Raw genomic sequence first — 12,269 nt, forward strand, 5'->3', positions numbered from 1 at the left:
TAGGAGTATCTAACACAGCGGCAAGTTAAGTAGTGTTGTGTTTATTAGCCAGATACTCTAGCTCTCAGAGGTCCTCAGTGCTTGGAGGATCCTCATCATCTAGTTACTCCAACACATTCAAGTCATGATCTAACATCCGACCACCACAATCCTTCAGAAATCTGTGATGTTTTTACAACCGCTTTATTTTCATAAATAATAGCTCAATCTGCTCTTCAGTCTTTTCAATCTCTTGAGCTATCCTTTCTTTATCATATTAAAGCTTATCCTACTTAAAATCACTGTAAAATTGCTTTTCACATTTTTGGTCATGACGAGTGCAGGCCGCACAATTTCGGTTTTTAGAATCCATAAAACAAGAAAAGCTGTAGGAATCATACCAAGTATAAGGGAAGTCAATCTGGATACTGTTATAAATAATCCGGTCAGCTTGCTGACAGCACTTCTTATAATAATTATACAGAGATATAATGATCTATCTTGAGAAAAAAAGAATCAAGAGACTCAGCTGACCTGGACGAGGGACACGCACCTTTATATTCTTGAGGACAAGAACCTTGAAGAAGGGAAGATGGTGTTACAGACCCTTGCTAGCTAAATAATTAATAAGACAGGTATGTCAGGCAGAAGGCCACATCTGGACAGAAGGGTGCTCTTATCAAGGAGGATCCTGACCTAAACCATCAAGCAGCACGGATCATGTGACCATGGTATGCAGACAAGCATGTGGTATATAACATACCATCATAGTCTATAACTACCAAGTAAGTATATAACAGATCTGATGGTATATGGAATGGTATACAGGAAACGGATATAAAAGGACATTCCTTCCTGTATTTAGTTAGTTCTGTTCTTCATGCTCAATTCCAATTGTCTTTAAGTAACCTATGTTTTGGTAGAGCTTAGCGACAACACTCGTCCGCACTTACTTACGGATAGCTGCACGGTACTATCTGGCCTTACTTCTCTTCTTCTGTTCAGATCAAGTCATCTTTAGATAGTCAACAACCTGACTACCTTTGATTCAGTTCACAAGGTACGTATCGGAACGGGAAGCTAAGCTAACAGGAACAGGGAGAAGCGATCCTAGGGTTTGACACTATACTTGAAATATTATTTTTCTTTAAGTTATCTTTAATATTTAGCGTGTTAGGCTTTTGTAGCGTTCTTAATCTTTTTATAATAGATTATTTAGTCCTTATTTCAGCTTCTTGCTGTATAGCGGGCTATATAGATCCAGATCCTATATCTGGTCCTTACTGGTATTATCTTAGACAATCATAATTCGTGAATTAAAGACTCTCAGTCTTTCAATCAATCTGTAGATTATGATTTCTGAGTTATAGAATTCTTAATATAATATCATACTGTTTTAAAGATATCATGTTAAAGTCTATATACTTATAGTGATTCTTTACAGTTATAAGTATAGTTCCTGACTTGACTGTTAATATAAGAGTTCCCAAATTCTCTCTATTCAGTCCTGTAATCAGTTCAGGTTCTGCTTTCTATTATCTGAGTATTCTAAGCTGTTATATAAATCACAGGTTTATGAAGTTTCCAGTTACTCCAGAGTCTATCAGTACTTAGACTGATTAATTTAATATGACTGCTTAAATCTTCAGGTGTGGTCTTGATTTAGTGACTGCTAACTACTATTCCGGCTAGTTAGGTTCTAACTACTATAGATGTCTTCTTAGAAATCTCAAGCCTTTTATCTTTACTGCGTAGTATAACGTATTCGGTAAGCGAGTGGCGGATGTAAGCGAGCGGCGGAACACCACCCGATTTCCACAACTAGTTAAGATTCAAGCACCTTTATCAATAAAACAATTGCATTTCTATAGAAAAACTAATTACTAGATGGATTAGGACATCTAACCCTAGTATGCCCCCGAATATGACAATTAGAACACTGCGGTGGCGTGCGTACGCGAGGTCCAACTGCAGGAAGCCCTGGATCCCTAGATACAGTATCTTGAGCTTCAAAGCCCTGATTCTCCTGTAGAATTCGCTTCTGGCCCTCTTGGATAGAAAAGCCCTCTACAGTAGTGAACTGCTTAGTAGACTTCTTTCTCTTTTGAAGCTGCTTCTCACTTACAGCTCGTAAATCACGAATTTCTTGACGCATAAGAACTGCCTCACTTAAAGCAATTTCATTGCTTTTGATAATCTTGTCCAATCAAACCTCTAACGAAGAGGTAGGGCTTTGAGAGCCTTCCTATACACGCCGTTGAAGCTTTCTTCTTACTCTAGATGCCTGCTTTTCGAGCTGTCTGATGGTATAGGGTGTCTTAGGCACTGAATTAATTGACAGACTGCCTGGTGATATAGGAGTTCTTAGTTAAATATTCAACTGACTGAGCACTCGCTCTGGATTATATAGAACTAGGCCAGTAGCAGAGAAACCACTGCAGATATTGCTGGTAATGTAGATCTCTGTACGTGCCTGAGGGAAGGCTTTAAGAAAGTCAAGCTTGTCGATATAATTAAACCTGAGACATATCTTAGTTTCCACTAAGCGTCCGTACGCACGCTTTAATGGTGAAAAACAGCCAACATCCAGAGGCTGCAGTAGATGCGAAGAATGAGCAGGTATATAGATAGGAATAATATTATTCTCACTGCATATCTGGTCAAATTGAGGTGTTAGATGACTACCATGGCCATCAAGAATTAGAAGACGATATTTCCCAGTTGTATGGCCAGTAGTAGCAGGAATAAAGAGATTCTTAAGCCAGCGAAGACTTATTTCATCACTAGTCCAGCCATTTAGGCTAACTTCAATCCTGCTATTACATGGGAGCTTTGAATCTTCATACTAACCCTGTATATGAACCTTCCCTTTAAAGATAATACAGGAAGGAAGCATCCAACCAGAGGCATTGATACACTCAATTAAGGTTACCCATTCCCGATTCCCTGGCTGTACGAGAGGTGCTCTCCCATAGAAATCAGCTCTAGTAACTACTTTAGCAGTAGCTACTAGGCCCATAACAAAGCCAGTCTCATCAAAGTTATAGATATCTTCAGGTACAATCCCATGTTGCATTATAGTGATTTGTACACGATCAAACCACTCTCTTATAACTTTAGGATCCTCACATTGAGCACGCCGATAGTCATATCGTCGAGAGAAACATGTCTTTAGTTTATCATATCGTTGAATGAAGTTGTATACCCATTTCTCTCCTACTGTTTGAATAGGTATAGTATCACGTGCAGCAAGAAGAATATTGGCCACTTCTCGTACGTGAGACGGTCGGGGAGGGGCTCCACGTTGAATTAGTAATAGAATCCATCGTACAAGCGATTCCTCCTCATTTTGAGTCATTTTATGAGAATTGGCATGTGTTTCTGAGCGTGAAGTTATACTGCGTAGTCGTCTGCGGAGTGTTGTTTCAGAGACATTAAAAGAGCGTGCTGCTTGACATATAGAAGAGATATGCGAATTCTTTAAAGCAGATATAGCTAGTATAATCCTGCCCTCTTGCTCAGCTGAGTTTCTTGGATTTTGACGCGATTTTGGAGGCATATTTGGTGGTTGAATTGAGTGAGGTTTTTGACCAGAGCCAAAATGCGCGTGTTCCGCCGCTCGCTTACATCCGCCACTCGCTTACCGAATACGTTATTATATACTGATTATTAAAACATGCTAACTAATATATTAATCTATAGTAAGGGTGTCTTTGATATTCTTTACATGCGTAACTGAAGATAGAGCATAAACAGTGGCTTATCTTAGTCTTAATCACTTCCAGTATTTTAGATCAGTAGTTAATAATATATTTCTAATCATGGTATATGGGATAAATATTCATATAATATATAAGCTAAGAGAGTTTATCATGTTTTTAATAATCTCTGCTTTCTTTAAAATACATGTATAGATATGGTTTTTGTTACGGACCCCTGCTAGCTGGACGACTAGTAAGGCGGATACGTCAGGCAGAAGGCTACGCCCGGACGGACGACCACTCTTAACGTATTCCACAAGCGAGTCGGCACCACAAGCGAGCCGGCACCCCCGCTCCAATTTCTGCCCGCGGGCCAAATACTAAAGGCTTTATCAACAAAATAATTGCATTTCTATATAAAAACTAATTAGGAACTCGAGTAGAACATTGTAGCCGTCTATGTTCTAGAATATGACAATTACTGCAGCGTGGTGGCACTCGTACGCGTGGCTCAACTGCAGAAAGTGCAGGATCTATAGAAAGTGTATTTTGAGCTTCATCAACCTCATTCTCGCGCTGAAATCGCTCTAGGCCTTCTTTAATAACTGATCCCTCTGTAATAGCTAGCTGTCTAATAAAGTATTTCTTTTTTTAAAGTTTCTTTTTATAAGAAGCGTGTAATTTGCAGATTTCTTCACATGTAAGAATAAGCTTATTAAGATATAATTCATGATCTTTAATAAGCTTATCAAATCATATTTCTAGTAAAGATGAAGGACTCTGCGTACGCGCTTTAAGCAGCTTCTTTACTATAGATGCCTACTTATCAAGCTGCCTAGTTGTATAAGACATTTTTGGCACTGAATTAGTTAACCGGCTGCCTGGTGGTGTAGGGGTCTTTAGTTAAATATTTAGCTGACTGAATACCCTATCTGGATTGAATAGAACTAGGCCAGCACCTGTGAAGCTATTTCAAATAGTATTTACTTAAAAAGCGCGTTTACAAGCTTGTGGAAAGGCCTCTAAGAAATCAAGTTTATTAATATGATTGATTTCTGAATATGTCTGTTTCTCTACTAAGCTGCTGTATGCTCACTTTAAAGATACAAAGTAATCCATATCTAAAGATTGAAGTTTGTAAGAAGAATGAGCTGGTATATAGATAGAAATAATATTATTCTTACTATATATCTGATTAAATTAAGATATAAGATGGCTGCCATGGCTGTTAAGAATAAGAAGACAATATCTTCCAGTTATACAGCTAGTAGTAGTAAAAATAAAGAGATTTTAAAGCCAGCAAAGGCCTATCTTATCTGTAGTTTATTCATTAGGACTAACCTTAATCCTACTATCGCGTGGGAGTTTGATATCTTGATAACAACTCTCTATATAGACCTTGCCTTTAAAGATCACACATGGAGGAAGTGTCTAACTGGTAAAGTTAATACACTCAATCAAAGTAACCTATTCTTAATTATCTAACTATACAAGAAAGGCCTTTTCATAGTAGTTAGCTCTAGTAACTACTTGAGCAGTAGTTACTAAACCTATAGCAAAGCCAGTCTTATTAAAATTATAGATATCTTCCTGTGCAATCCTATATTATATTATAGTGATTTATATATAATTAAACTACTCTCTAATAATCTTAGGATCTTCATATTTAGCGCGCTGATAATCATAGCATTAAGTATAACAAGTTTTCAAGTAATCTTGTTATTTAATAAAGTTAAAGACCCAGTTTTCTTTAACTAATTAAACTGGGATAGTATCGCGCGCAGTAAGAAGAATATTAGTTATTTTTTATATATAAGATGGTCAGAAAGGCGCTCTATATTGATCTAGTGATAGAATCCATTATATAAGCAATTTCTCTTCATTTTAAATCATTTTATGATTATTAGTACATGTTTCTGAGCGATTTGTTTTTCCGCATAGTCAATCTTGTAGAGTAGAATAAGGCATATTATAATAATGTGCAGCTTTAGCAATTTGGGTAATTTGTTTATTTTCTATAGCAGAGATTGCTAATAAAATTCTCCCCTCCTGCTCGGCTGAATTTCTTGATTTTTGACGCGCTTTTGGAGGCATGGTTGGTGGTTGAATTGAGTGAGGTTTTTGATCGCGGTGAAAACGCGTTGGGGTGCCGACTCGCTTGTGGTGCCGACTCGCTTGTGGAATACGTTATGTCATATGACAATGGTATACGGACAAGCATGTAGTATACAACATACTATCATGGTCTATAACTACCAGACAGGTATACAGTAGACCCGATGGTATACGGAATGGTATACGAGGAAAGGATATATAAAGACACTTCTTCATGTACTTAGTTAGTTCTGTTCTTCGTGCTCAATATAACTGTCTTTAAGTAACCATATGTTTTAGTAAAGCTTAATGATAACACTTGTCTGTACTTACTTACGGATAGCTGCGCGGCACTATCTGGCCTTACTTCTCTTCTTCTGTTCAGGACCAGTTCTCTTTAGATAGTTATCAGCCTGACTTACCTTGATTCAGTTCAAAGGTACGTATCGGAACGGAAGCTAAGCTAACAGGAACAGGGAGAAGCGATCTGTTACGGACCCCTGCTAGCTAAAGGGACTAGTGAGGCGGTTACGTCAGGCAGAAGGGCTGTACTCGGAAAGATGCAACTCTTATCAGGGAAGACCCGAACTGAGCCGCTACGTGTCACGAGTCACGTGACTGCGGGTATACGAGAAGGTATATGGTCGGGTATATGGTATATGCCTGGGGTATACGGGATGGTATACGGAATGGTATACGAGGGACGGATATATAAGGACACTCTTTCATGTACCTAGCTAGTTCTGTTCTTCGTGCTCAATTAACACTATCTTTAAGTAACCTACGTTTTGGTAGAGCTTAGCGACAACACTTGTCCGCACTTACTTACGGATAGCTGCGCGGCACTATCTGGCCTTACTTCTCTTCTCTTGTTCAGATCAAGTCACCTTTAGATAGTCAACAACCTGACTACCTTTGATTCAGTTCACAAGGTACGTATTGGAACGGGAGCTAAGCTAACAGGAACAGGGAGAAGCGATCCTAGGGTTTGACACGATCCTAGGGTTTGACAGGTTTATCATATCAAGATTTTGTTTCAGCAACGTTTATCTTCTAGCTAATCTCTGATAACTAATAATAATAATTTATATTATCTCGTCTATATGTTAAACAAACTTCCGGGTGATAAGAGTATCTCTGTAAATATTACTTTTAAGTCTTATTCCATGATTCTCAACATTTCAAATCCCAATGTGGGCAATACTGTATAATTATCTTAAACTCTGGACAAAATCATGCTAGATTCTTTAAGATTTTCTTCAAGATATAGTCTAATTAATAAGTAATATTCTCTTAATCATTCTTCTGGTTTTCTTTATCCTCGTCTTAACATATTAAACAGGATTTACTAATTTCTGATAAAGGTTTTTCTAGAATATTGAATATCTTGCTGAGTCTTTCCTTACTGGATTCAAGATCTTTAAGTAAAGTACTGTATTCTTTATCCAACAGATCAAATTCATTCCAAACTATACTAGGATAGTTGTTTCTTGAAACTAGCTTATAACTATTATTATTAACTTCTATAGTCTAAATTAATAATACAGATAATCATTAATCCTTTTATTAGCTTAATAATGCTGTTGGCTCATCTGTGGTGGCCTGTTACCTTAACTAATCACAGTATATCCTATTCTCTAACAGCCAACCATACTGAATAATATATAACTTCTTATTATCTAGTGTCTATATTGCGGAGTCTGTCCAAACTTTATACTAAATAACAATGACATCATAGGCTTCTCTACCTTGATCTTGGTTTATAGTTCTTAACTGCTTCTGAGGCTGTTTCTGACTTTAACTATAGTTTTTTGACTGGTGACCTGCTTTGCTGCAGCTAAAGTACAAGTAGTCTTGTTTACACTGTTTAAGTTCCTCCTTAGACACTTGAGTCTGTTAAGTCTGATGCTGTGCTATATCCAGCTCCATTGGTTTTAGTCTGTAAGAATCTTCGTATTCTAAGCTTCTAGATTGTACCAACCTTCCGTTGTTGGCTCGGTAACCTGTTTAGCTATTTTATTAAGATATAGACCCGCTGGTTCATCAATCTTCTTATCATTTTATGTTATATTTATATAACTTATTATTAATCTTAACTATTGTTTTAATTATTTTTAATAATATATTTAATTATTCTTACCAGATGAGTTTCTCTTGAATCTTTATCTTGAGTCCTTCTTCAAATCATGCAATATAAGTATTATCATTCTAATCTAAGTAATTAATGACTTGCAAAAACTCTGAAGCATACTTAAATATTAATCTAGTCTACTTAAATCATTATAACTTTTACTCAGTATTCTGTGCTGTATTAATATCTTTAAATATTTATTTAAGATACTGTTTAAATCTGGTGTAACTAGCAAAGATTTACTTTATATTATTATTCTGATTATTTACCAATTTTTCTTGATACTCGCAGATATATGATTTAAATTAATTAAATACTAATCCGGTCAGGTAGATAGATGTAAAAAAGATCTTGTTAATCTTGTTCTTGAGCCTTTCTCTGTTTATGCTGAGATATAAGTCTAACTGGGTCAAGAAAGCCCTGAGCTTCGCTCGATTGCTGTTGAATGGCTCTAGTGATCGGACCTTAACAGATTTGACTGCTAAGCAACCTTTGAGTAACTGGTTTTATCATTCTAGAACAGTGATACTTTCTTATAACTAACCAACCATACTTATCAATTCTTATATCGTCGGGCCCTGTTGCTGTGAGGCGCGCGATGAGTTTAATATAATCAATATAATGAATAATTATTACTGGGTAATACTCGTACTGACTGGTGCTCAATGTATCAAACCCTAGGATCGCTTCTCCCTGTTCCTATTAACTTAGCTCCCGTTCCAATACGTACCTTCGAACTAAATCAAGGTAAGTCAGACTGATGACTATCTAAGAGGTGACTTATAATCTGTTAAAATATAAAGCTGAAGAAAATGAGTGATATTATGTCAAACCCCAGGATCGCTTCCCTGTTCCTGTTAGCTTAGCTTCACTGGTATATGTACCGTCGAACTGAATCGAGGATGTATCAGACTAATGACTATCTAGGAATGACTGGTCTTGAACAAGAGAAGAGAAGTAAGGCCGAATAGTGCCGCGCAGCTATCCATAAGTAAGTACAGATGAGTGTTGTTATTAAGCTTCTAATCTTATGGTTACTTAAAGACGATTGTATTGAGCACGAATAACAGAACTAGCTAAGTACATAAAAGAGTGTCCTTATATATCCGTTCCCCTAATTTCATCGTCATGATATGTTATACCACTGGTATGTTATCTCATGTCACTGCCATGTCCTGGTCGTAGCGCTGACATGTCGTAGCTTGTCGGTGACATGCTCATCGTGGTCACGTGATGTGTAACCGTCTTGGGCGTCGTGGTGGTAATTCCTAATAACAATTCGGTCTCACCCGAGCGCTGCCCTTATCGGTGCCTTCTGCCTGGCGAGTCCGCCTTACTAGTCGTTCAGCTAGCAGGGGTCTGTAACATATTAGTATGATTAGCTAGGAGGCTTCTGTCTACGCGGGATGAAAAGGATAATAATATGATGGTTAATATGATGAGGCACGTGACGCGCTTGCTTACTGACCAACTGGCTGTCTGGGCATATTACAAGTTAGTTCCAGATATCTCGGGGTAGTGCTTTGGGCAGTCTGTCAGGTTATCTCTACAGTGTTTGGGGTGGTTTATAATATATATAGATAAATAGCTGAATTTTATCTTGTATACTTGTTTCACAAGAAAAGAAATTTGTAGTTCATATGATTAAGTACTATCTTCATAGACTTACTGCATAATTCTTTTGTCTTTAGCTCTTTAGCGGTTAACAGCTGACTCTACATCAAGGTATATGTAAGGCGACATGGGGTTTTCTCAGGTTTTGTATTTTTCCCCAACAAAACAAGATTAAGATATAGTCTACCACTCAGTCATAATGACTGACATACATGACCTCAAAATCCAAAGACATCATGATCTTTTTCACCACTCTTTTTTTTTATTCAATTCAGTGGGCTGCTACAGCCACACTGGCTTGCCTGTCACACCATATGTAAGCTTTTTCTGTCTATCATGTAGAGTTATCACCACTTAGAAAATAGTCCCCGCCATAGCTATCATGAAGGCCATTAACGTGCGCAGAACGCCATTTCAGAGTGCCATTCTAGAGACCCTTCGAAGGTGATTCGTTAGGGCTATGGGAGACCCTTTAGCGTTTAGGTAGGCGTAGGTAAATTAGCTCACTAGAACTAATAGATCTGGGGAAGAAAAGCTATATACAGAGAAATCCAGGACCTATACCATGCGCATAGCTCTGCTCTGGGCTGTCAAGCACGGGGTGTTCCCATTCTTTCTAGGTCTTTCCAGTGCTTTTTCGGAAGCCTTCCGTAGTAGGGTAGGAACCAGCTATGGCTCTTGTAGGTTCGTAGGAGGGCGTGGTGCGTAGGTCATAGATGTTGTGGTGAGTTGGTGCTAGCACGTGATAATGCCACGTGATTGGCTGAATCCTCACTCGGACTAGCACCTTCCTGGTTTGCTTCTCCCTACAACACCAAGCCACGAGACTGGTATGCCGCATTTAAATTTCCTGAAACACGATATATCTCATTCTGAAGAAAGGATTCGTACATACGACCACAGGGTGTGGAAAACAGGGCTTCCCGTCCGCTCAGCCGTACTTAAGCCACACGCCGGGAGGTTAGTAGTTGGGTGGGTGACCACCAGCGAATCCCTTCTGTTGTATGTTTTTGTTTTCTATTGTTTTTTCTTCTTCATCTGCACATCTCTTGCTGGTGCGGTTACTTTGTGATACATATTTTATTCTACTCAATTGGCCTAGAGATCCCCTTGAACGAGAGGAACCTACAGCTGACAGCGATGCAGCGTCGTAATTGGGATCCTGACCGAATCTGACTGCCTGCGGAGGACTCCGGACACCGTCCTTCGTGTTCTGCTGATTCTCCACCCGTGCAAAAACCCTGGTTGCATTCAATCTATTCCGTCCGCTAGTCCGTCGGCCTGGTCTCGCTAGTCCCGGTCCCATTCCCAGCGCCGCCCGCTGATAGGATGCCATGGTTCTCGCTCTTGCCCGCCGGTGTAACCCTCCACCAACAACCGATGGGTTTTCTTTCTTACTCCAGACAGACCCCAGACTGCAGACTCAGCAGTCTCCTTGCCCTGCAACCAGCCACCGTCGGCTCATTGCATGTCCCCTTCCCTCTCCGGTCATCCGTAAGCTCTAGTGGAAGTTTGATCCCCACGATGGAATTATCCCCGGGGAATGCCCCTTAGCATACCGGTCACCTGACAGGCCCTGGTTTGCCACCCGAGCCAGAGTTCCGACCCAAGGCCGCAGTGGTCGCCAGTCCCTGAATAAATGAGTCGGGGACAGCTGACACTGACAGATTCACCGATGAGGAGGCCAAGCTTCGTGCTTGGGAAACAAGCAACGGGCCAAGAAAGGGTGGACTGGACTCGGAGCCACTTGGGCGGCCGTGCCGTTGGACGGGCTGATAAGCCCTCATCCACCCTCCGGCTTTCCGGTTAGTCCGTACCACACTTTGAGGGGTTCTGTTTCGCTTTTCCCTTCGCTATGGTCCAATCGGTGAAGTGCGAAGACTCCTTCACGCTACAATAATAAGCGACGCTTCCGTGCAGTTCGGGTCGAGCCAATCAGCCGGCGTGATGCCTCCTAGTCAGCCATCTTCCCGGCGCCATTGTGTAAGGGAAATTGGTCCGTGAAATTGCACGCCTCGGATGATTGGGGGTAACGGGAAACGCTAGTGCTGAGGTCGCATGGTTGCTGTTCCAATGTCTCGGTTCTCCGTCGGTCATAATCCCATTCTCTTCCTGCTTATCTCCCCGTCCAACATTTCTCGCCAGCCCTGGACCGCCGTGCACGAATCACAGCCGAGCACCCACACACACCAGCTGGGTCAACCCCCAGTAGTCCCGGTAACAATGCAATATGGATGGTGGAAGGACTCAGTAGTGGTGCTCCAGATCCTACCCGACAATCGAATGATCGGACAGCATGTGTCGTTACGTTATGGGTGCGATAACGTGCTTTCCCCTAGGCTTCCCGTCATATCAGCATCATCCCAGCATTGCAGCAAGCCAGCAACATCCGACTCCAACCGCAGAGTGCCTGAGACCCCAGTCCAGTCTGCAGTCGCCTAGCAAACGAGGATGCCGGCGGTGGAGCCGTTTGGTTCGTGGCAAGCCGTTCGTCGTCCTGCTTGATGCTATCTAGCGCGTCGCCATCTCGACCAGCTAACCCGGACGCCACCCCCCTTCTGGGCTTCGACAGAGGCTCCAGAAAACGCCATTGCACCAATGAGGTACCTGGCTAGTGGTTCTGACCCTCTCCCCGGTGGAGTGGGCACCGAAGAAGTCGTTTAAAGTTCGAATGGGCAGTGGCAATCTGAATTGCATCCACCGTGCTCGATGCTGGTTTATTAAATTGAATCGATAATGGGGACGCCGGA

The sequence above is a fragment of the Aspergillus sclerotioniger genome (assembly GCF_003184525.1).
Source record: "Aspergillus sclerotioniger CBS 115572 chromosome Unknown BO94scaffold_28, whole genome shotgun sequence".
NCBI lineage: Eukaryota > Fungi > Ascomycota > Eurotiomycetes > Eurotiales > Aspergillaceae > Aspergillus > Aspergillus sclerotioniger.